Source organism: Trichosurus vulpecula, chromosome 1 (genome assembly GCF_011100635.1).
Source record: "Trichosurus vulpecula isolate mTriVul1 chromosome 1, mTriVul1.pri, whole genome shotgun sequence".
Classification (NCBI taxonomy): Eukaryota; Metazoa; Chordata; class Mammalia; order Diprotodontia; family Phalangeridae; genus Trichosurus; species Trichosurus vulpecula.
The window spans coordinates 396,587,310-396,608,658 of record NC_050573.1 but is presented as its reverse complement, the minus strand read 5'-3'; the positions used below and the strand labels follow the sequence as shown (position 1 = coordinate 396,608,658).

Here is a 21,349-nt window from a genome sequence, read left to right as displayed (position 1 = left end):
AAGAGACTTAAGATGAAGGAAAGAGATTCTACTGACATAGACCATAGTTCCCCCAAATTAGGAAAGGATGAATTAACTGAACTGTCCAGGCCAGAGGATAAGCCAGCAGTTTCCTGGCTCCTAATATTTAGCAAGTCAAGTGGGTGTTTAGTTAAATGACATTGGCTCTAGGTTGCTCAGAATTCTTATCTCCAGAGTAAGCCTTCTGTCAGTAATGGTATCCTGGAAAGAGCAAGAGTCAACAAGTCAGGAGTCTGTGTGCTGGTAAACTGTGTGCTGTGATTCAGAGGGTGTGCTGGTAAATGTTTAAAAACTGGCTTTCCAGCATGACACTTTTTAGTTCAATCTCATTATTAACTTTATTAGACAATCAACAAAACAATCAAGCCCTGATTTGTAGCAGGTTTGCGAAGTGTAAAAATAAATGTTCGTGGGCAGCTAGGTGGCGTGGTGAGTAGAGCACCGGCCCTGGAGTCAGGAGGACCTGAGTTCAAATCCAGCCTCAGACACTTGACCCACTTACTAGCTGTGTGACCTCGTGTGTGTGTGTGACTTAACCCCAATTGCCCTGCCTTCCCCCTCCAAAATAAATAAATAAATGTTCACATAGAAAACTTTCATCTCTGGTAAACGTGTATGAACTGGTTTCAGCAGCACCCCTCTGCCTGGGTTTTATTTAGTCTTTACAGTAACATGGAATGCTATTTACTTTCCTGAGCCTCTTAGTCTTCATCTGTAAAATCAGGAGATTGGACAAGATACTTAATTCAACCAACATTTAATAAGCATCTACTCTATGTCATGCACAGTATTCCGTCAGCCAGGGGTGGGGATGTGGGGTTAGGTATAAAAACTAAGCATGGTCCCCACCCTCTTGGAGCTTAAAATTTATGAAATCGTGACTAGGTCCCTTCCTTTTCTAAAATTCCATGATTCTATGATCCTGTGTTTCTCTCACTTAATAATAACACTGTCCTATTGTTCTGGAATGTTCTTGCTTCCTTCCTCTTTTGTAAGCCAGCCCACACTGCCTCCCTCTCACTCGGATACTTGGTTCTAAATTGCAGAGAGGAAGAACAAAGAACTTAGATTAAAGGTAAAGCTGGGAAGGAAGTCTGGCAAAGCACAGCTGTCTGTGTTCTAGCTGTGTCAGGGAAGGAGCCAACTATGTGTTGCTCCATAAACTTAGAAACTGCCTTGTACGTGAGAAGGGTCCCAAACCTTGCCATTTCTTTGCTAGAAACAGCATAGTAACTTCTAGCAGCCTTCCTTCTTTCTTATCTGTTTGTCAGTCTGTTCAATGGACTGTTAAAGGGAAGAAATAGAACATTCTTTGAAAGATAAAACATGGACCAAGGGCTAAAAGAAAAATAGAAATTTCTGAAGCAGCATAATATAAGTAATCCAGTACAGAAAATGAAGAAAGTACCAGTGGAGCCTGGGAAAGAAAAACACTTATTTTTATGCTCCTAGAAAGTCTATTTCAAAGCCTTTCACTAATCAACCCAACATGTCATTGGCAGGTGTTGGCTTAGTACCCACTAGTGCACTCAGGGTACCATTTTCCTGTGACCCCTTCTGAAAGCCACCCTTGGTTCAAGGCACATTACAGGTCAGAACACACTTAACCCCCATTGAAATGTTTAAGTCACATTAAAGACACATTGGTTTAAAGCAAGAGCTGTTTAGTTAAAGCAACGTAGCAAAATGTGTGATAACATACTACCCAGACCTACAAGGGCACACTTTCCAGCAGGTTACCAGAGGCAACACCCACAGGGAACACATGTGACCAGGGAATGCTGGTGGCCAGAGCAACTCACCCCTCTGATACAGATGCTTGCTTTCCTTCCTGCAAAGTGGCCAATATCTTCCCCCTGGGGATATCATCAAATCAAGCCACTTTCCAATGGAGCTGGAACTTTCTTACCCATTCTCTCCCAAGTCACTCTGAGCTGAACTAATTTCTCCTGCCATCTGCTGGTCTTCCACAGCTATGCAGTTTCCAGCCCACAGGGGAGGGTTTGATTAGCTCTCTCAGCTCAGAGCCCCCATAGCTAATTTAATTCTTTTGTGTCTCGCTCTCAACTGAAGAAGTCCTTAAATATTGTGAGCTTCCCTTTGTTTGGCTGTTTCTCAAACTCTCTCAGAATAAACTATTTGCTGCAGTTAAGTCTAAAATTCCATTTCACCCCTACCATGCCCCTATATCTCACCTTCAAATCACCTCAAGGATTTTATTTAACAAAAAATGAAAAGGACCTGAGTTGAGCTAAGCTAAGGAAATTCTTTTCAACCCCCAGGATGACCCCAGCAATGCTACTAGTTGTATGCAAATCAGCTCAGGAGAAAAATTAAAAAGGGTTGGGTAGAATTTGTGAAACTTGTGACTTTTTGCTCTGTCCAGACCTCCACTACCCCTCTCTCCAGCCACCTTTATCCCTGCACTGCCTACATATTTCTATGTCACCCAAATGTGCTGCCATGTCACCTAGCACATTTGGAGGCTGAAAAAAATAAAGAAAAAAACAACAGTTTTATGTTCTATAAAAATATTTAACATAAATGCAAGATTAATAAATACAAATACTGAAAAGAGGGATTGAGGGCTAGATTGCCACTGGGCAATTACAAAGGTCTTTTAATGACTTCAAGCCTCTCCCTGTCACAAAGGCCCATCATCTTAATGGTTTCACCACATGCTGCAAGTCATGGAACACAGCAGTCTCTGAAGAGCTAAAGTTGAGGGTGACCCAAAGAACAATGGAGAAGAGGAGGGTGGGTTGGAGCGAGCCACCACATGTCACCAACAAGAAATTACGTAGAAGTATCGTTAAGGATATGATCAAAGAAACGCACGACTGGAAAAGTAAACAGACCAACCATGTTGTGAGAGCGAGGTATAACCAACAGACGGCCCGTGTCCTCCAGGAGTAGCTACGCAACGTGCAGAGAATCCAAAGAAGGCCCTAGGCAACTGTGGTGGACCCTTTATGTTGAACTTACAGAAAAACATGCTAAAAAGTCACACAGAATAGTCAGGTATGAATAGATTACTAACATTTATTAAGTTCTTACTATGTGCCAGGCATTGTGCTAAGCTAATCATCGTAGGGACTGCCCATATGGATGAAATCATAGATCATTTAGACTATTGGTATGTAAAAAGGCATTAAATACATATTTAAAGTGGCAGGAACACTAGGATTTGGAGTCAGAGGACCTGGTTTTAAAGCCTAGATCTGCTATTTATCACTTGTGTGACACTGTGGACCTCAATTTCTTCTTCTAAAAAAAGAGGAGGTTGCCCCATCGAGTGCTCTGAACCTGGGGTCTGTGATAACTGTATTAAGTAAAATGGTTGTATAATGGTTTCCTTTATAATCCTATGCATTTTATTTTATGGATTTAAAAACATTATTCTGAGAGAGGGCCCACAGGTTTCATCAAACTGCTAACAGGGTCCAGGACACAAAAAGGTTAAGAAGCCCCTGGCCTACAAGATGTTCAAGGTCCCCTGAAGCTCTAAATCAGGTAAGATAAGTTGGGCCTTGGGCCTCTGGGGAATGAGTGAGAAGATAAGTATATTTCAGGGAGGGAGGAACATGGTGAGTATATCTGTTGATATGGATATGAAGTGGGGAAAATAAAACCCTGTTATTACTCTGGAGATAAGTCATTTCCATTCCAATGCTGGCCCATAACATCAGTCTTATTGCTCAAAGAGCAGACAAGAGAACACACTGTCCCATTAGAAGTGGTTGTTTCCTGGACGGTATCAAATTCTATTTGATGCACAAAAGTCAGCCCAGCAACAACTCATATTTACATAGCAATTTTTTTCAAAGCACTTGTTTGTTGCACGTAATTGAGAGATTTGAGTGCCTGCTCAAGGTCATCTTGGGCAAAAGGATGTCTTCCCTGGATTACACTTTTCGTTTGTATTCAAAGAGGTAGTGGTAAAGTGGTAAGGGAAACACCCAGCCCCAAGAATTGTGAGCATGCCTCAAAGGGTACTCTCAGGTGGAACTGACAAGGGATATTGGGTTTCAGTTCACCTGAAATCTTGCTTCCCCACTAACATTATTGGCAGAAGGGAGGATGATGACCTTCTCAATCAGCACACTCCTTTTGTTCTCCTCCTCTCTCGCCTTAATTTGAAACTACTTGACTTCCTGCACCCTATAATCTAGGCCAACTGTTGCTCCCTGTCCTCTGCATCCTGTCTCCTGTCAATCTGCCTTTGCACAGGCTGTCCTCCAGATCTGGAATTATCTCTCTCTTCATCTCTGCCTCTAAGATGCCCTCAATTCCTTCAAGGTTCAGCAGAGGTGACACCTTCTGCTGGAATTCTTTGCCTTCCTCCAGTTGTTAGTACTCTCCTCAAATTTTCTTGTATTTACTTATCTGACTACATGCTACATCTCTCCTGCCTACTTCCCACTCCAGTAACACATAAGCATCTTGAAGGAAACAACTACCTCTGTTTTTGTTTCTGCTTCCTTAGTGCCTTGAACAGGGCAGGTGCTTAATAAATGTTCACTAAACTAACTTTCTTCCCAACAATTCTGAGAGATATTATTCCATTTTAAAGATAAGGAAACTGAGAGTCAAGGGAAAAAAGTGACTTATCCAAGGTCATGTAGCCAGTAAATGACCCACAGGGACCCAGATATCCTGACTTCAGAATAAGAAAAGGCAAGAGAGCCTGGGACGTATAGGATCAGGCTCTTGAAAATCACCTACCTCACCATCTCATACCTCTCAGATTGGCTAATATGACATAAAAGGAAAATGGTAAATGTTGGAAAGGATGTGGGAAAACTGGGACACTATTGTACTGTTGGTGGAGTTGTGAACTGATCCAACTATTCTGGAGAGCCATTTGGAACTATGCCCAAATTTTGAACCAGCAATACCACTACTAGGTCTGTATCCTAAAGATATTTTTTTAAAAAAGAGAAAAGGATCTATTTGTGAATATAGATATTGATAGAGATATGCATATATATTTATAATAGCTCTTTTTGTGGTGGCTAAGAATTGGAAATTGAGGGGATGCTCATCAATTGGGGAATGGTTGAACAAGCTGAGGTATATGATTGTAATGGAATATTATTCTGCTATAAGAAACGACAAGCAGAATGATTTCAGAAAACCTGGAAAGACTTACATGAACTGATGCGGAGTGAAGCAAACAGAACCAGGAAAACATTGTACAAAGTAATAGCAATATTGTACAATGATCAGCTGTGAATGAGTTAGCTACTCCAAGCAATACAACGATCCAAAACAATCCCAAAGGACTCATGATGAAAATTGCTCTCCGCCTCCAGAGAAAGAATTAATGGAGTCTGAATACAGACTGAAGCAAACTATCTTTCTTTCTTTTTTTGGCTCAAGTTTTCTTCTATAAAATGAAGATATGGAATATGGAAATCTGTTTTACACGACTGCACATGAATAACCTCTATCAGATTGCTTACCATCTCAGGGAGGGGTAAGGGGAAGAAGAAAGGGATAGAATTTGGAACTTAAAACATTTTTTAGAAAGGAATGTTAAAATTGTTTTTACATGTAATTGGGGGGAAAAATAAAATATTATAAAAAAAGAACAAAAGAAGAAGAAAACCACCCTACCTCCCATCTCCTACCCTTACTTGTCACCACCAGTCCACAAATAATCATTTTAATTTGCATCCAGGCATCTATTTGTAGCTTTGCATTTCAGTTCATAGCCTAGTCCTCTCTCCATCAAACCCTCCTTGCAAGCTCACATTGTTTTCATTTGTCTTAAATGTCAGGTTAGTCTAAGCTTTACCTGCATCCCTACTTCAGGCTGCAATCAGCATCTCATCAAAAACAAAACCTTTGGTCGATAGCTCTAGACCCAGGAGGGAGAGCACCCGCCCTGGCACTAGGAACCTTTAAAATATGTGCAATGATTTGGTCCCAGGTCCTGAAATCTTTCATAAATGTCCCTAATCCCTGGGTTGAGGGCAAAAGCATAATAAGATATGATCAATGAAAGGCTTTACTCCAAGAAAGGAATTATAGGAAGGTCAAGTTTCTTTGTTTATGTTCAAGTCAGACAACCTCTACAAAACAAATTGGGCAAATTTCCCATGATGCCAGGCCATTAAAGGTGAATTTCTAGGACAGGGAAGGCCCTGGAAGAGTGGAAAAAAAAAAAGAAGAGCAGGTCCCTCCACAGGTTGCTGCTCTAGGTAAATGGACCCTTGTTCCTGAGGGTAAAGTTCAAGGGTACAGTTATTTAGTGCTGGCAGGGGCCTTAGAGGAAGAACAGCTAGCCTAGCACACATAGCCTAAGTAAATAACATTGGCTCAGATGTCCAGCCTTCGGGATTACTGTTCTGGTTCAGGGCATAAGGAAGGCAACTTTGAACTTATAGCAAAGTTGGTCTTGGGGACCATCTCCACAAAATGACTTACCTTTTCTTTATTCCAAGTAGGCTCTCTAGCAGTAACCTTTTAGCCCCAGTAAGTGGAAAACTCAAAGACCCAGACAAATCAGTTTGCCCGCACTCCTGACCTTAGTTGTATTCCAGGGTTAAATGGTATTTCAGATGATAGAAATACTAAAAAAGGATAAAAAAGAGAGATTTGCTTCAGTTTTCTTAACTGTGAAATGGGAATAGCAATAGCGCCTACCTTACGGGGTTGGTGAAAAGATTAAATGAGATGACATATGTGAAGTTATTTTCAAACCTTAAATGCTCCCTATCATTATTATTGTTAACCTAAGCAAGAAGCCACACCTGCAAAGTCCCAGTCCAGTACTCTTTCCAATAGACTTGTCATCATCTCTGACTTCCCAGTCTGAAACACCTCTCCCCGGCCTGCACTTCCCTACATGAGTTGTCTCCCCGACATGGTAAGCTCTATCAAAGAGTAATTCAGGGCCTTCAGGCAGGAGCTCTAGTACTGGGTTGGAAGTGGAGGGAGCAAAGCGGCGTGGCATAAAAATGGTGAGAGTGTATTCCATGATAGGAAACCTATAGCATCACTGTAACAATATTGATTTCCTGCTAGGGAAGGTGGCCTAGCCATACCAGATATTAAACTGTATTATAAAGCAGCAGTCATCAAAACTACTTGGTACTGGCTAAGAAACAGAGTGATGGATCAGTGGAATAGGTTAGGTACACAAGATGCAGTAGTCAATGACTACAGCAATCTACCCTTTGATAAACCCAAAGAATCCAGCTTCTGGGCTAAGAATTCACTATTTCACAAAAACTGCTGGGAAAATTGGAAAATAGCATGGCAGAAACTAGGCATAGACCAATATCTTACATCGCATACCAAAATAAAGTCAAAATGGGTTCATGATTTAGGAATAAAGGCTAATACTACAAGCAATTTGGGAGAGCAAGGAATAGTTTACCTGTCAGATTTATGAGAAAGGAAAGAATTCACGACACAACAAGAAATAGAGAGCATTACAAAATGCAAAATGGATAATTTTGACTATGTTAAATTGAAAAGGTTTTGTATAAACAAAGCCAGTGCAACAAAGATTAGGAGGGAAGCAGAAAATTGGGAAAAAAATCTTTACAACCAGTGTCTCTAATAAAGGCCTCATATCTAAATATACAGGGAACTGAACTAAATTTATAGAAATACAAGTCATTCCCCAATTGAGAAATGGTCAAAAGATATGAACAGGCAGTTTTCAGAGGAAGAAATTAAAGACATCTATATTCATATGAAAAAATGCTCAAAATCACTACTGATTAGAGAAATGCAAATCAAAACGACTCTTAGGTACCACATCTCTCCTGTCAGATTGGCTAACATGACAAAACAGGAAAATGATAAGTGCTAGAGAGGATGTGGGAAAATTGGAACATTGCTACATTGTTGGTGGAGTTGTGAACTGATCCATCCATCCTGGAGTATAATTTGGAACTACACCCAAAGGGCTATAAAAATGTGCATACCCTTGCACCCCGCAATACCACTTCTAGGGCTATATCCCAAAGAGATCACACAAGTGGGAAATGGACCTGTATGTACAAAAATATTTATAACAGCTCTCTTTGTGGTGGCAAAGAATTGGAAACCAAGGGGATGCCCATCAATTGGGGAATGGCTAAACGAATTGTGGTATATGAATGTAATGGAATACTATTGCGTTATATAAGAAATGAGGAACAGATGGACTTCATTACAACCTGGAAAGACATATATGAACTGATGCTGAATGAGGGGAGCAGAACCAGGAAATCATTATACACGATTACGGACACACGGTCTCTGTAAGGACTAACTTTGATAGACGTGGCTCCTCTCGTCAACACAAGGTTCAAAGACAGCTCCAAAAGACTCATGATGGAAAATGCTATGCACATCCAGAGAAAGAATTATGGAGTCTGAATGCAGATTGTGGCAAACTATCTGCTCTCTTTTTTCCTTCTTTTTTGGTTTCATTTCTCCTTTCTCATGATTTATTCCTTGGTTACAATTCTTCTTTACAACAATGTGAAGGTAAATGTTGACTCTACATTGGATTACATGCTGTATTGGGGGGAGGGGGGAGGCGAGGGAAGGAGAGAAAATTTGGAACCCAAAAACCTGTGGAACTGAATGTTGTAAACTAAAAATAAAAAAATAAATTAAAAAAAAGAATATTGATTTCCAAAAAAATAGATTTTTGTTTTGGGGAGAAGCTTGGCAGTCATCAAAAGCCATTTCCTATTTCACAAATGCAATCTTTCTTTCTCTCTTTCTCCTATTAAATTCTGTGCTCAGTTACTTGCCCAGTTGTAATGCCTGTACTCTATTATTTATTGATAAGCTAGCTCTGTGAACTGACTGCCCATCTAGCTGCATATCAGAGCCTGGACAATCAATATCCTTTGTCCATTTGGTTTTTCTCATATGAATGGTTAGGTTAAACTCTTTTAAGCATCAGTATGGGTTTTTCACTGGTCCTGTGGTGACTGCTATATAGATAATCCAGTTGGTACTTTGCTCTGCCGGTCCAATGACTTTACCACTGGAAGCCCTGCTTGGCAGGTTCTGGTTGGCCTTGTAGTGTCTGCTGAAAGTTGTTCTATGCTAGCATCTTTTAGGCTTATCTCTTAAGGACCATCCTAACCATCTCAGTATAAGGTCTATCCTTTTCGGTCTAGATAAAAATCAAAGCCTTCCATTACATCCAATTTAGAGTTACTTTTAGATACTCCTCTTTGGTTTTAGCATACAAATGAATTTGAGCCAAAACAAAAGAAAAGCTAAGGCAATACGGTCACCCTTTTCTCCCCATTTAGACCATGTTCCTGTCTTTATTGAATGAAAGTATAAAAAATCACTATTAAATGCTTATTATTTGCCAAACCCTGTGCTAAATAATGGGACTATAATACCAACCAAGAAAACTTTTCCTTAAGAAGCTTACATCCTAAAAGGGGCAACGACAATATAGGGGCAGTGATGGCCAGGGGATGATGGTTTGGCCTGGGAAGGGAGAGGGATGGTGAATGGAGTGATCGTATAACTGACTGACAGTCCTTTTCAGAAATGGATGTTCTTCTTTTGAGGAGGGACAGGTTGAAAGGAGAGAGAGAACAGAATAAACAGGGGTAGGGGAATAGGATAGAGGGAAATACAATTAACAATAGTAACTGTGAAAAACTTTTGAAGCAAGTTTCTCTGGTATAAGTCTCATTTCTTAAACGTATAGAGAACTGAGTTAAATTTATAAAAAATAAGAACCATTCCCCAGCTGATAAATGTTCAAAAGATGTAATCAGTTTTCAGATGAAGTAATCAAAGCTAGCTATAGCCATATGGGAAAAAAATATTCTAACTCACTATTGATTGAAGAAATGCAAATTAAAACAATTCTGAGGTACTACCTCATGCCTATTAGATTGTCTAATAAGATAGGAAAGGTGAGCAACAAATGTTGGGAGGGGACCTGGGGAAAATGAGATGCTAAGGCACTGTTGGTGGCTGATTCAACCATTCTGTAGAGTAATTTGGAACTATGTCCAAAGGGCTATAAAACCAGCCATGCCCTTTGACCTAGCAATACCACTACTAGGTCCGTATCCCAAAAGAGATAAGAAAACAAAAAGGAAAAGGGCCTATGTATACAAAAATATTTATAGCAGCTCTTTTCTGGGGGTAAAGAATTAGAAATTGAGGGGATGCCCATCAATTGGGGAATGACTGAACAAGCTGTACTATGTGATTTTGATGGAATACTATTGTACTATAAGAAAAGATGAGCAGGATGCCCTCAGAAAAACCTGGAAAGACTTGTATGGGTTGATGCAAAGTGAAATGCACTGTGTACAAAGTAACAGCAATATTGCAAGATGATCAACCGTAAATGACTTAACTATTCTCAGCAATCCAAGACAACTCTGAAGGACTTATTCATCCCTAGAGAAAGAACTGATAGTATCTGAACACTGATTGAAGCATTAAAAAAAAAAAAGGATGTGCCAGCAGCTACCACTATAAAGGAGCAGAGTGTTGGAACACTATTCCAGAAGGCTTATGACCAACAAAAATTTACCCAGAAAAAATGAATAAAATTCTACAGGGTCCCCCCCACCACCAAAAAAGGTCAAAGGGTATGCCTGGTTTTATAGCCCTTTGGGCATAGTTCCAATGTTCTCCTGGTTCTGTCACTTCACTCAGCATCAATTCATATAAGTCCTTCCAGGTTTTTCTGAAGTCCTACGGAACAGCCCTATTTTTTCCGGACCGGACTCTTTAGGAGTTCAAATTCTTGGTATTACTTTCAAGGCAACTTCTAACTGCTCAGCAAATTTCATTTGTCTTCTAGAAGATACACTGCTTAGGAAATAATATTAATAATTACTAGTATTTTTTTCAAAAAAGTCCTTTAAGACTTATAGAACTCCTTATATATGTTTGATCTTCACAACCCTGGGAAGTAGGTGCTATTATTATCCCCATTTTACAGATGAAGAAACTAATCTTTCATTACCCCTATATAACATATATGTTCACCCATTCTTCAGTTGATGGGCAACCCTATAATTTCCTGTTCTTTGTCACTACAAGATGAACACACACACACACATAATACACATGTATGCATGTATATATGCACACATTTTGTATGTATGGTTCATTTTCTTTTTATTTGATTTCCTTGGGATATAGGCCTAGTAGTAGTATTCCTCTGTCAAAGGACATGTACAAGTTAGTAGCTTTGTACCATAGTTCTAAATTGCTTTCCAAAACGGCTAGACCAAATCATAGCTCTACCACAAGTACATGAAAGTGTCTCTTTTCCCTCAACCTCTTCATCATTTGTTATTTTCTTTTATAATCAACTTTGCCAATTTGATGAGTGTGAGGTAAAACCTCAGAACTGGCTATAATTTGAATTTCTCTAATTATTAATGATTTGGAACATTTTTTCATTTTTCTATTGATAGCTTAGGTTTCTTCTTTTGAAAGCTACCTATTCATATCCTTTGACAATTTATCAGTTGGGAATGGCTCTTAGTCTTATAAGTTTGAAACAAATCCTTATAAATCTTTGAAATGAGATCTTCATCAGAAAAACTTGCTGCAAAGATATTTCTCAGTTAACTGTTTCCCTTCTAATCTCAACTACATTCAACATTCACTCTCTTTTAGACTGACCTCTCCAACCTACAGGAAAGGAGGGAATCCTGAACCCAGTCCTTTGCCCCATTTTCACATGTGGAAGGGCAGGTTTATTTTGTTTTTCCAGTATGGCCTCTGCTCTTGCTCTGCCTGAGGTGGTAGGAGTTAGAGTTGTATTGGGGTAAGGGGTCTAGAATTAAGACTGGTATGAATCTCTGGATTACTAAGAGACCCTATAGCCCCCAATGGGCCAAAGATTCCCCAGCGCTGGTGCTCTAGATTTGGTGCAGTCTGCGTCGGCTCACTAGTCCTTCTTCTTTTTCCTTGCTCAGAGCATAATCACAACTTCTTTTCCTTTCTTTCCTTTTAAATCCCTCTTCCTAATCCACCCTCCAGGGCTAGATAGTTTGTTTTGTTTAGGATTAATCCCTTCCTTAATGTCTCCCACTTCTCCTTTCTTCCCTTTCCCTCTTGTTTCCTTGTTGAGTGAAATATATTTCTTAGTGTGTGTTTATTCTTCCCTCCTTTGACCAGTTCTTATGAAAATGAAGTTCAATCTGATCTTCCATTCTTTCCTCTTTGTATGTATAGCCTTCTACTTGTAACCAAGTTACGTGAAATAATTTGTTCTGCCTTTCCCCTAGTTGATTCCTTTTTTCTTTTAAGATCATCAAAACACGAACAAACAAAAAAAACCCTACTCCTAGGCATTCTCTATTATTAGACCTTCTTTCTGACTCCTGACCTTGATAAAGCTATGAGAGGACATATGTATAATCTCCCTTTATTAGAATGTAAGCAGTTTATCATTGTTCAGTTTCTTATGGTTGCTTGTTCATTTCTACAAAACTCTTGATCTTTTCATTAGGATTGCTTAGAAGTCTTCTATCTAATTAAAGTTCCTTTTTTTCTGTAGGGTAAAATAAATACCCTATAAGCATTTGTTATTTGTGTTGCCAACACAAAAGTGAAAATGAAGTTACCAATAAAATCACCCAAATGCTTGAATTTGTGAAAGTTAAATGCAGGAATGCTGAAGATGGATTGTATTTTTAAGAAAAGCAAACTACATAATAGAAATCTGCTGTTTAATGTATGTTCTTATTCTATTATATTTATATATATTATATATAAACATATAAGATATGTACTTCCATATATATGTGTATAAGATGTGTATTTCCATATACATATGAAAGTACACATCTTAAATGTTTAGGTTCAGAATTTTTAAAGTTACAGATGTGAAAAATAAATATTTCTTGTTTGATTAAAACAGGGCAAGAGTTATACAGAGAGAAAGGGAATGTATGAGTTCATTGTTCCAAATACATTGATGAGAACACAGTTCTATTAAAATATCAGAGTATGGGAGATAACTTGCTATAGGAAAGCCTTTAAAATTCCACCTTACTTTACCAAATAAAATGCTTATTTATAGTCAACAAACAAAAAACACTTTCAATAGTGTATATTCCATGCATCTATCTTTCAGACAATTTTGTGGCTGCAAAGTTGTGATATGCTATAAAACATCATTTGCAAAAGTCCATTTCATCCCTTTAGCAATGATATCCTCAATATTTGTGTAAATTAGCTTCATAAAGAGTTTGGAAACACCACTTATGAGATAAACTCCAAAAGGATATATGAATTAAATATAAAAGCTAATATGATAAATTAGAACAGAAAAGAATGTTGATGGATTCATACTTGAAGTCTTTTCAACTTGGCTGACCTGACAGATTCAATTCTACATTGACATTATTTTCAAAGTCCCTGGTTCAGCTTCATACACAATGAGTCCCCAGAAAAGGACTTTAGTAGAGGCACTGAATAAATATGACTTCAAATTCAAATTACAGTAACACTACTTTAAAGGCTTTTCTATCTTCCAACTCCTGTTAAAATTCATATATGGTATTTTGTCCCAAATCAGTTATATATAAAACCAGTGTCACCTGTGATTGACGTTCTCTTACATATCGTCATATATATATATATATACACATATATACATATACATATACATATATATTTCCCCCCTTTGAAGTGATCTAATTTTAGGGGCCTGACCTGGCCCACCCAATATGCTTGGGAGAGACTCAATTTCCTTGTAGAAACTGGTTCCCAGTTGAATCAATACCTTAGTAGAGATTAGGTGACAACTAGCTGGTAGGAAAGCCCTGAGAATAAGATACAAGACTATGTAAATACATACTTGTCGGGGCCTGGAAGAATGGAAAGAAAAGGGGATGATACAAGTTAAGAGATAAATTCAGGAAGGTCTCATAAGATAAAACTTCATCTATTTCACAGTTTTGCTTCCAGCATCCACAGTTATAGTTATACCCAGTAAATCTATCAAGTCAGTGGCTGTGTAAACCTATTTCCTAAGAATTCTGAAAGATAACATTTTACTCAAGTTATGAGAAGGATATACCCACAATAACTGGACCACAACCCCTCCTCTCTAGAGTGCATCTTACACTTTCATTCTAGCAAATGTTTTTATTGTTATTGTTAAGTCATGTCTAACTCTTTGTGACCCCATTTGGCAAAGATACTGGAGTGGTTTGCCATTTCCTTCTCTAACTCATTTTTCAGACGAGGAAACTGAGGCAGAGTTAAGTGACTTGTTCAGGGCCATCCTGTTAGTATGTTTCTGAGGTTGGATTTGAACTCAGTTCTTCTCGATCCCAGGTCCAGCACTCTAACCATGAGCCACCTAGCTGTTCTTCTAGCAAATACATGGCAGTAAACACACGACTAAGATCAATGAGAGAAATAGAGAGTTAGGGTAGAAAGAGCAGTGAATATGGACTCAGAATCCCACCTCTGCCACTTACTACCTTAGTAGCTTACTACTTCATTTGGCCTCTTGAATCTCATCTGTGAAATGGGAAATTAAATTCAAAAGTCCCTTCCAGTTCTATGAGCCTCACATTAACATTACCTAACTTGTGACCTAACAGAGCTATGGTTCTCCCAAAGGAGCATCATTACTATTCCTTAACAAGTTCTTGAGATAGAAATGAGGGAAGAGGAAGGTTTTAGAAATGAAGCCAGACAGCCAAAGTTAAAACACTTTCCATTTTAAAGTGAGATAGATCATAACCCCATGGTTAATACAAGTAGCTGATTGTATCCTTTAACGGGTGACTTGTGGGCAGGGAACATGTCTTGAGATTTCCTATTATGTTGCAAGAGACACATTACTGTGGGCGTTCAGTTGGTACTGCTTGATGGTAGTGATGGTGATGGAAACAAAGAATGCAAGGATAGTTATGTGTGAGGTAAATAAAATGTGAAGACTTCACAGGGAAGATATGTATAAATATATATATACTAAGAAATGTTTAAAAATCAAGAAATAGGGAAATAGAAAATTCTGAGGCCGTGAGAGTATGATGGCTCAGCCTCTGGAAAAGTTTACCCCGAAACTTTCTGTTCTTTCTTCTGGTTCTGGTTTAAAGATTTGCTCAGTAAAAATAGGGTCACTGCGACCTGCTTCCCTTTACTGTAAAAGTACTGTAGAAGAATGGAGAGGGTCTCCCCCTCCCCTTAGCCTATTCTCCTTCTTTAGATTTATAGATGTCACCTCAGTTGTAATCATTAACTGGGAATTGGAGTTTCTGTGCCTCAATTTCCCAGTTCTTTGTCTAGCTTTCGCACTCAGATTGTAAGCCCACCTCCCAGTCAATGGTGAGAAGGGTCAGAGGTGGGCAGGAATCCTCTTGTGTTAGGTATAATTATGTGTGCTTTGCTCCTTGTAAAGCACCTCCCTTGCTGGATTTGTTCTAGTAGGGGATGTCCAATTCTCAAGAATTGAATAAAATTTATTTCTGTTCCCACCATGAGATGGCTCCTTATTATAAATTTAATTGGTGAGGGTCTTTCATCCCACACAGTTAGATCTTTCCCCACTCTGTAATTTAGCTGAACTCTGAAGAGCATCCTCTTTCTTAACAGGGCTAAACATTCTGAAGGAATCCTAACAGAAACTGAGGTTGCCTGACTTGGTGCTTTGATTGACCTACCCTTAAAGCCTACCAAAGAAAAGAAGACAGTGAATAGACTCCAGTATTCTGCACGTTGGCGAAGAAATGAGGAAGCATTTGACCACTGACAGTGTTCAATGAGAAAGGTTTCCTTGTATAGATGGGGTGAATTTGCCTGGCTGCTGATTTGCATATCAAGGTTGTGGGTTTTTTTAGCATCTGGATGGGCAGATTTGAATTGGTTGCTTTTTAATCTTTAGATTGAGGACTACGTTATGCAGAGGGCTTTCACACCTTCTGTCTTTCCTTGGGGTGTGTCTTTGTGTGCATGTGTGTCTGTCTGTTTGTCTGAGTTATTAAAAGCCATCTTAACAATACGCCTTTCGGGTTCTCAGGGAACAGGAAAGGCCAAGCCTAGAACAGGTCAAACTGCACCAAGTACAAAGATCACATTCTCCAGAGATGATGGCATAGCTTGCCCTTTAAGTTTCTTGGGGAATGCTATCATGAAACTTGTTTTTACAGAAACAGTGAGAACAACAGCCTGGTTTTCCACTTTGAGATCAATAGAAAACAACTGTGTGGGCTTGGGCACAATGGTGGGGGAAAGACCACTTCTCACTCCTTTGTGGCTTGTGTTCTACACTCAGGTCCAGCCAAAGACAACCATGTGAAACTCTTCTGCCTTGCCTTCTTTCCTTTGCCCTGGGTAGACTTTAGTACCCAACTGAGAAAAAAGCCAGCCCTTGCTAAATGAGCCTAACATTCCAACTAGGGATTTCATCCCAGGCTTAAGGCTTGATCTCTGTTCAAGTGAAAAGCACTGTTAAAAGAAATAGCACTTCAACTTTAAAAAAAAATTTTAATTATTATTTTCTGTTTCTTTCATCACCATAATTATCCCAAGTGTCCCGTCCCCCCCATATGACAAATACTATTTTCTTAGAAAGGAAAAAAAAATCAGTGTAGTTGATCAACACATCAGAAAAGTCCAGATTATTTCAGCAGATGTAGAAAAACCTTTTGACAAAATACAACATCCATTCCTATTAAAAACACAGAAAGCACAGGAAAAAAATGGGACTTCTCTTAAAATGCTAAGTAGTATATGTCTAAAACCGAAAGTAAGCATAATCTGAAACGGGAATAAACTACAAGCCTTTCCAATAAGATGAGGGGTAAAACAAGGATGTCCATTGTCACCATTTCTATTCAATATTATACTAGAAATACTGGTTATAGCAATAAGACAAAGAAAAGGAATTGGAGGAATAAGCATAGGCAATTGGGGAAACAAAACTACCACCTTTTGCAGATGATACAATGGTATGCTTAAGAGAACTCTAGAGATTCAAATAAAAAAGTAGTCAAAAAACTTTATCAAAGTTGCAGATTAGAAAATAAACCCACACAAATCATCAGCACTTCTATACAGCACCAATAAAATCCAGCAAGAAGAGATAGAAAGAGAAATTCCATTGAAAACAACTGTAGACAGTATAAAATACTTGAAAGTCTGCCAAGACACACCTAGGAACTATAAGAATAAAACTACAAAACACTTCACAGAAAGAACAATAGATCTAAATAACTGAAGAAATCTTAACTGCTCACGGGTAGACCAAGCCAATATAATAAAAATGATAATACTGCCTAAATTCATTTATTTATTTGGTGCCATACCAATAAAACTACTAAAGAATTGCCTTACAGAATAAGTTTAATGTGAAGGTACATGTAAAACCTGTATCAGATTACATGCCATTTGGGGTGGGGGGAGGAGGGAGGAGAGGCAGAGGCAGAAAATTTGGAACTCAAAAACTTGTGGAACTGAGTGTTGTAAACTAAAAATAAAAAATGAATTTAATAAAAAGAATTACCTTACAGAGTGAGAAAAAATAATAGCAAAATTCATCTGTTGGAACAAAAATTCGAAACTATCAGGAGAATCAATAGAAAAAAACAGGAAGGGGGCCTAGAAGAACTAGCTTCCCTGTATTCATCACACACATAATTTCTTACAGCATAGTAGTATTTCATTAGGGCAGCGAGGTGGTACGATGGCTAGAGTGCTGGGCCTGGAGTCAGGAAGACTCATCTTCCTGAGTTCAAATTTGGCCTCAGATACTTACTAGCTGTATGACCCTGGGCAAGTCACTTAACCCTGTTTGCCTCAGTTTCCTCATTTGTAAAATTAGCTGGAGAAGGAAATGGCCAACCACTCCAGTATCTTTGTCAAGAAACCCCCAAATGGGTTGTAAAGAGTTGGATACAACTGAAACAACTAAACAACAACAATATTCCATTATATTCACATACCATATTTTGGTTTTCAATTCCCCAAGTGATGGGCAACTACTTTGTTTCAAATTCTCAGCTATCACAAAAAGTTCTGCTACAAGTATTCCAGAGTACATGAGGGCTGTTTTCTTATTGATGGCTTAGTGAGGGTATAAGGCCAGAAACGGGGTTCTCTGGTTCAGAGTATATGGACATTTTAGTCATTTTATCTGTATAATTCCAAATTGCTTTCCAAAATGGCTGTATCATTTCACAGCTCTGACAACTTGTTAGTATACCTGTCTTTCTACAACCTCAACGTTGACTGTTGCTATTTTTTGTCATATTTACCAATTTGCAGAGTATGAAGTGAAATCTCAGGGTTGTTTTGATTTGCATTTCTCTTAATAAATTATTAGTGATCTAGAGAATTTTCATGTAGTTATGAATACTTTGCAGTTCTTTTGACAACAGTTTGTTCCTATCTTTTGACCATTTATCTATTGGGGAAGCACTTTAACTTCTTATTAGATGCTTCCAATTTTGAGTGGCTTAATTTTCAGTCTTTTCTGGAGATAGGGTTTGATTAGGAGGGAAGAAGATACTGAGAAGAATTAGGGAACAGAGGGCAGGTTGTAAAATTGGAAGGCTGTGAAAGTCTACAGCCTGCTTCACAAACTATTCCTAAGCAGCACTTTCCCCTTTTAGCACTGTCTAAAGCCTAGCCTGGCCTGGCCTGGTCTCCTCATGAGATCCCTGGTTGCCGAAACCTAAGGTGGGATATTGCACCCGGACTGCTGCCTCCTGTCAATGTCTCAAGCAACCCAGGGCTTGTTGCTACTACACTTTCCTTTCTCCCATTGAAATTTATCTTCTCTGCCCTTGTTTTAGGAAGAGAAATTTGGAAACTTCCTGGACGATGGATTAAAGTAGCTCCATGATGAGAACAAAGAGACCAAAGAGGAGGCTGTTGCAAAAGTTCTGGTAAAAGGTTCTGGAAGCTTGAATTGGGAAAGTGGCCATATAAATGGAGAGTAACTTCCTTCAGAGAAATAACGGTTCTTATGTTTTTGAATCCCTAGCACCTAGCACAGTATCTTGTACATAGTATACACCTAGCTATTTGTCTGTTGAATAGAAGAAAAATAGAAACAACTTCCCTGTATCTTATTCCTACTATTTTAATAACTGACAAACAGAAGTATGTATAGAATGGTTTTACATATGTGTGTATATGTATACACACATATTTATGTCTAATGGCAGCCATCTCTAGGGTGGGGAGAGAAGAAAAAAAGAAATTTACATGATAATCATATATTTAAAAAGAATAGCAAGTTGAACATGATAGATTTGCAGTTTCATATGCAACCGTCATTCTATGCTGTAGAAATTTAAGTTCTTTCTCTGTGACTTTCAAGAAGTCAACAAAATAGGAATTCATACTAAAGAATGTATAATAAACGGAGATCCATACTAATCTGCTAAGGAGACAGGCTAAAGGCTGATTCTGTTATTTATCCTTATGTCTAAATCACACATTCATTTGGAGCTGATCTTCATTTATGGTGTGAGGTGTTAGTCTATGGTTACTTTCTTCTAGACTGATTTCCAATTTTTCCAGTAGTTTTTTTTTATCAAATAGGTAGTTAGGTGACACAGTAGAAAGAATTTTAGACCTGAAGTCAGGAAGATTTGAGTTCAAATCTGGTCTCAGTTGCTTACTGATTGTGTGACCCTGGGCAAATCACTTAATCTCTGCCTCAGGTTCCTCAACTGTACAGTGGTAGAAATAACAGGATCCACCCCACAAAATCGTTATAGTGATCAAATGAGATGATAGTTGTAAGAAGTTCTTAGCGCAGGCCTGGGCTCTATATAAATGTTTATTTCCTTCTCCCTTCGGTGAGTTCTAACCCCAGCAGCTTGAGTCTTTGGGTTTATTAAATACTGTGCTACCCTATTCATTTATTTCACGTTGTTACAATTTGGATATATAATTTTTCTACTGATGGGAAGGTATGCATATTAATAGTGGCTTTCTGGACATATCAACTACCTTTATTTGTTGGTCAAATGTCAGAAGCCATTAATGGGAGGAAAGTTAGGTCAAGTAGGAGAGCAAAGTGGTCCAACAGGGGATATTTTGCACAATTGGTGTGCTGACAGGTCCCTCATATCAGAGTCTAAAGGGCAACCGACCTCACATCAACCAAGGGCCAATTGTCTCCACTTAAGTGACAAGTGTATTTTTTGCTATGGGGCAAAACTACCCAGCAGAGAATGGGAATTTGTTCTTTATTGTTTCATTGGGCCGTTTCTCAAGTGTGCAGAGAAGAAGTCCTCAGGGACAACCTTGTACTTGAAGGCTTCCTTGACTTTCCCACTTCAGCTGTTGGTGTTCTCCCCTTCCTCAGTTTTTAGTGTTCTAAATTTACTTGCATAAATTTACTTAAATTTCTTTACTCTTGTTAGAATGTAACCTCTTTGAGGGTGGGGGTGGCGGACTTTTTCATTTGTATTTTTGTATCACCAGAGTTAGCACCTTGCCTTATACATAGTAGATACTTTAATGAATGTTTGTTGAATTAAACTGAATCTCATACCAAGAAGACAAACCCATCTAAGATATCACCAGGTAGCTGAGTCAACAAAATGTTAACTGCTACAATGTCTACCATATTGTTTGGTCTTTGCCACAGAACTACAGAGCCCAGACAATATGCCTATGATTTTTGCTTGTTATTATAAGGTACTCCCCTAATGGTTTTATGGCTAGAGGGGCAGAAAAGGAATATTGTGTAAGGAAGGCTGATAAATCCACTTGGGAAAAACCAGTCTCTCAGATAAAATGTTGAGAGAAGATACAATACAGACTGTCTTGAAGACCAGATAGAGAGACTGCTCCTCAAATGAATGCACTGAGACAACCTAAACTGAGCAATGACTGATGACAGCTACACAGCATTACTGCTTAGAGTTTGTAAGTTTGTGGCTGTAAAGCAAAAAACTGTTTGGGAACTAGAGGAAGACCATATAAGAACTGCTGAACTGATTCCTAACAGAAAGATGTATGTCTTGAGTTCTATCTTATAATGCAAAGATGAGTCATGGACCACCAGAAGGCTATGATTTGAGGCATTAGAACTTGTTAAGAAACCAGCAGGAGAAGAAGCTTTGAGAGGAAGCTAGGGGAGGAAAGAGACAAAAGGAGTAAGAGAGTAAGCTGAGTTCGGGATGAGTGACAATAAACCAGGGACAGAAGTTACAGAAGGGACGCGGCTGAGACATCTAATGTCAGAGGCTTTGCTGGATAAATAGATTTCCTTCTAGGGCTCAATCCATGATCTTACAGTCCTTTTTTGCCCATGTCCTTTTCAGCATGGAAAATCAAGACTGTGTAGAAACAGAATAAAAAGAAAGTATTTCCATTCCTCTGGTAAGAG

At 38.7% G+C, this 21,349-nt stretch overlaps 1 long non-coding RNA gene across 2 annotated transcripts in view; it reads right to left on the bottom strand.

The window, feature by feature from the left end:
- LOC118848907 overlaps nucleotides 1–21,349 on the bottom strand; it is a 44,174-nt gene that overhangs the window by 16,137 nt on the left and 6,688 nt on the right. For both annotated transcript variants that reach the window (XR_005010267.1, XR_005010268.1), the window contains exon 2: nucleotides 6,454–6,599. This is a non-coding gene — a long non-coding RNA (uncharacterized LOC118848907). The remainder of the gene's footprint in view (nucleotides 1–6,453; nucleotides 6,600–21,349) is intronic.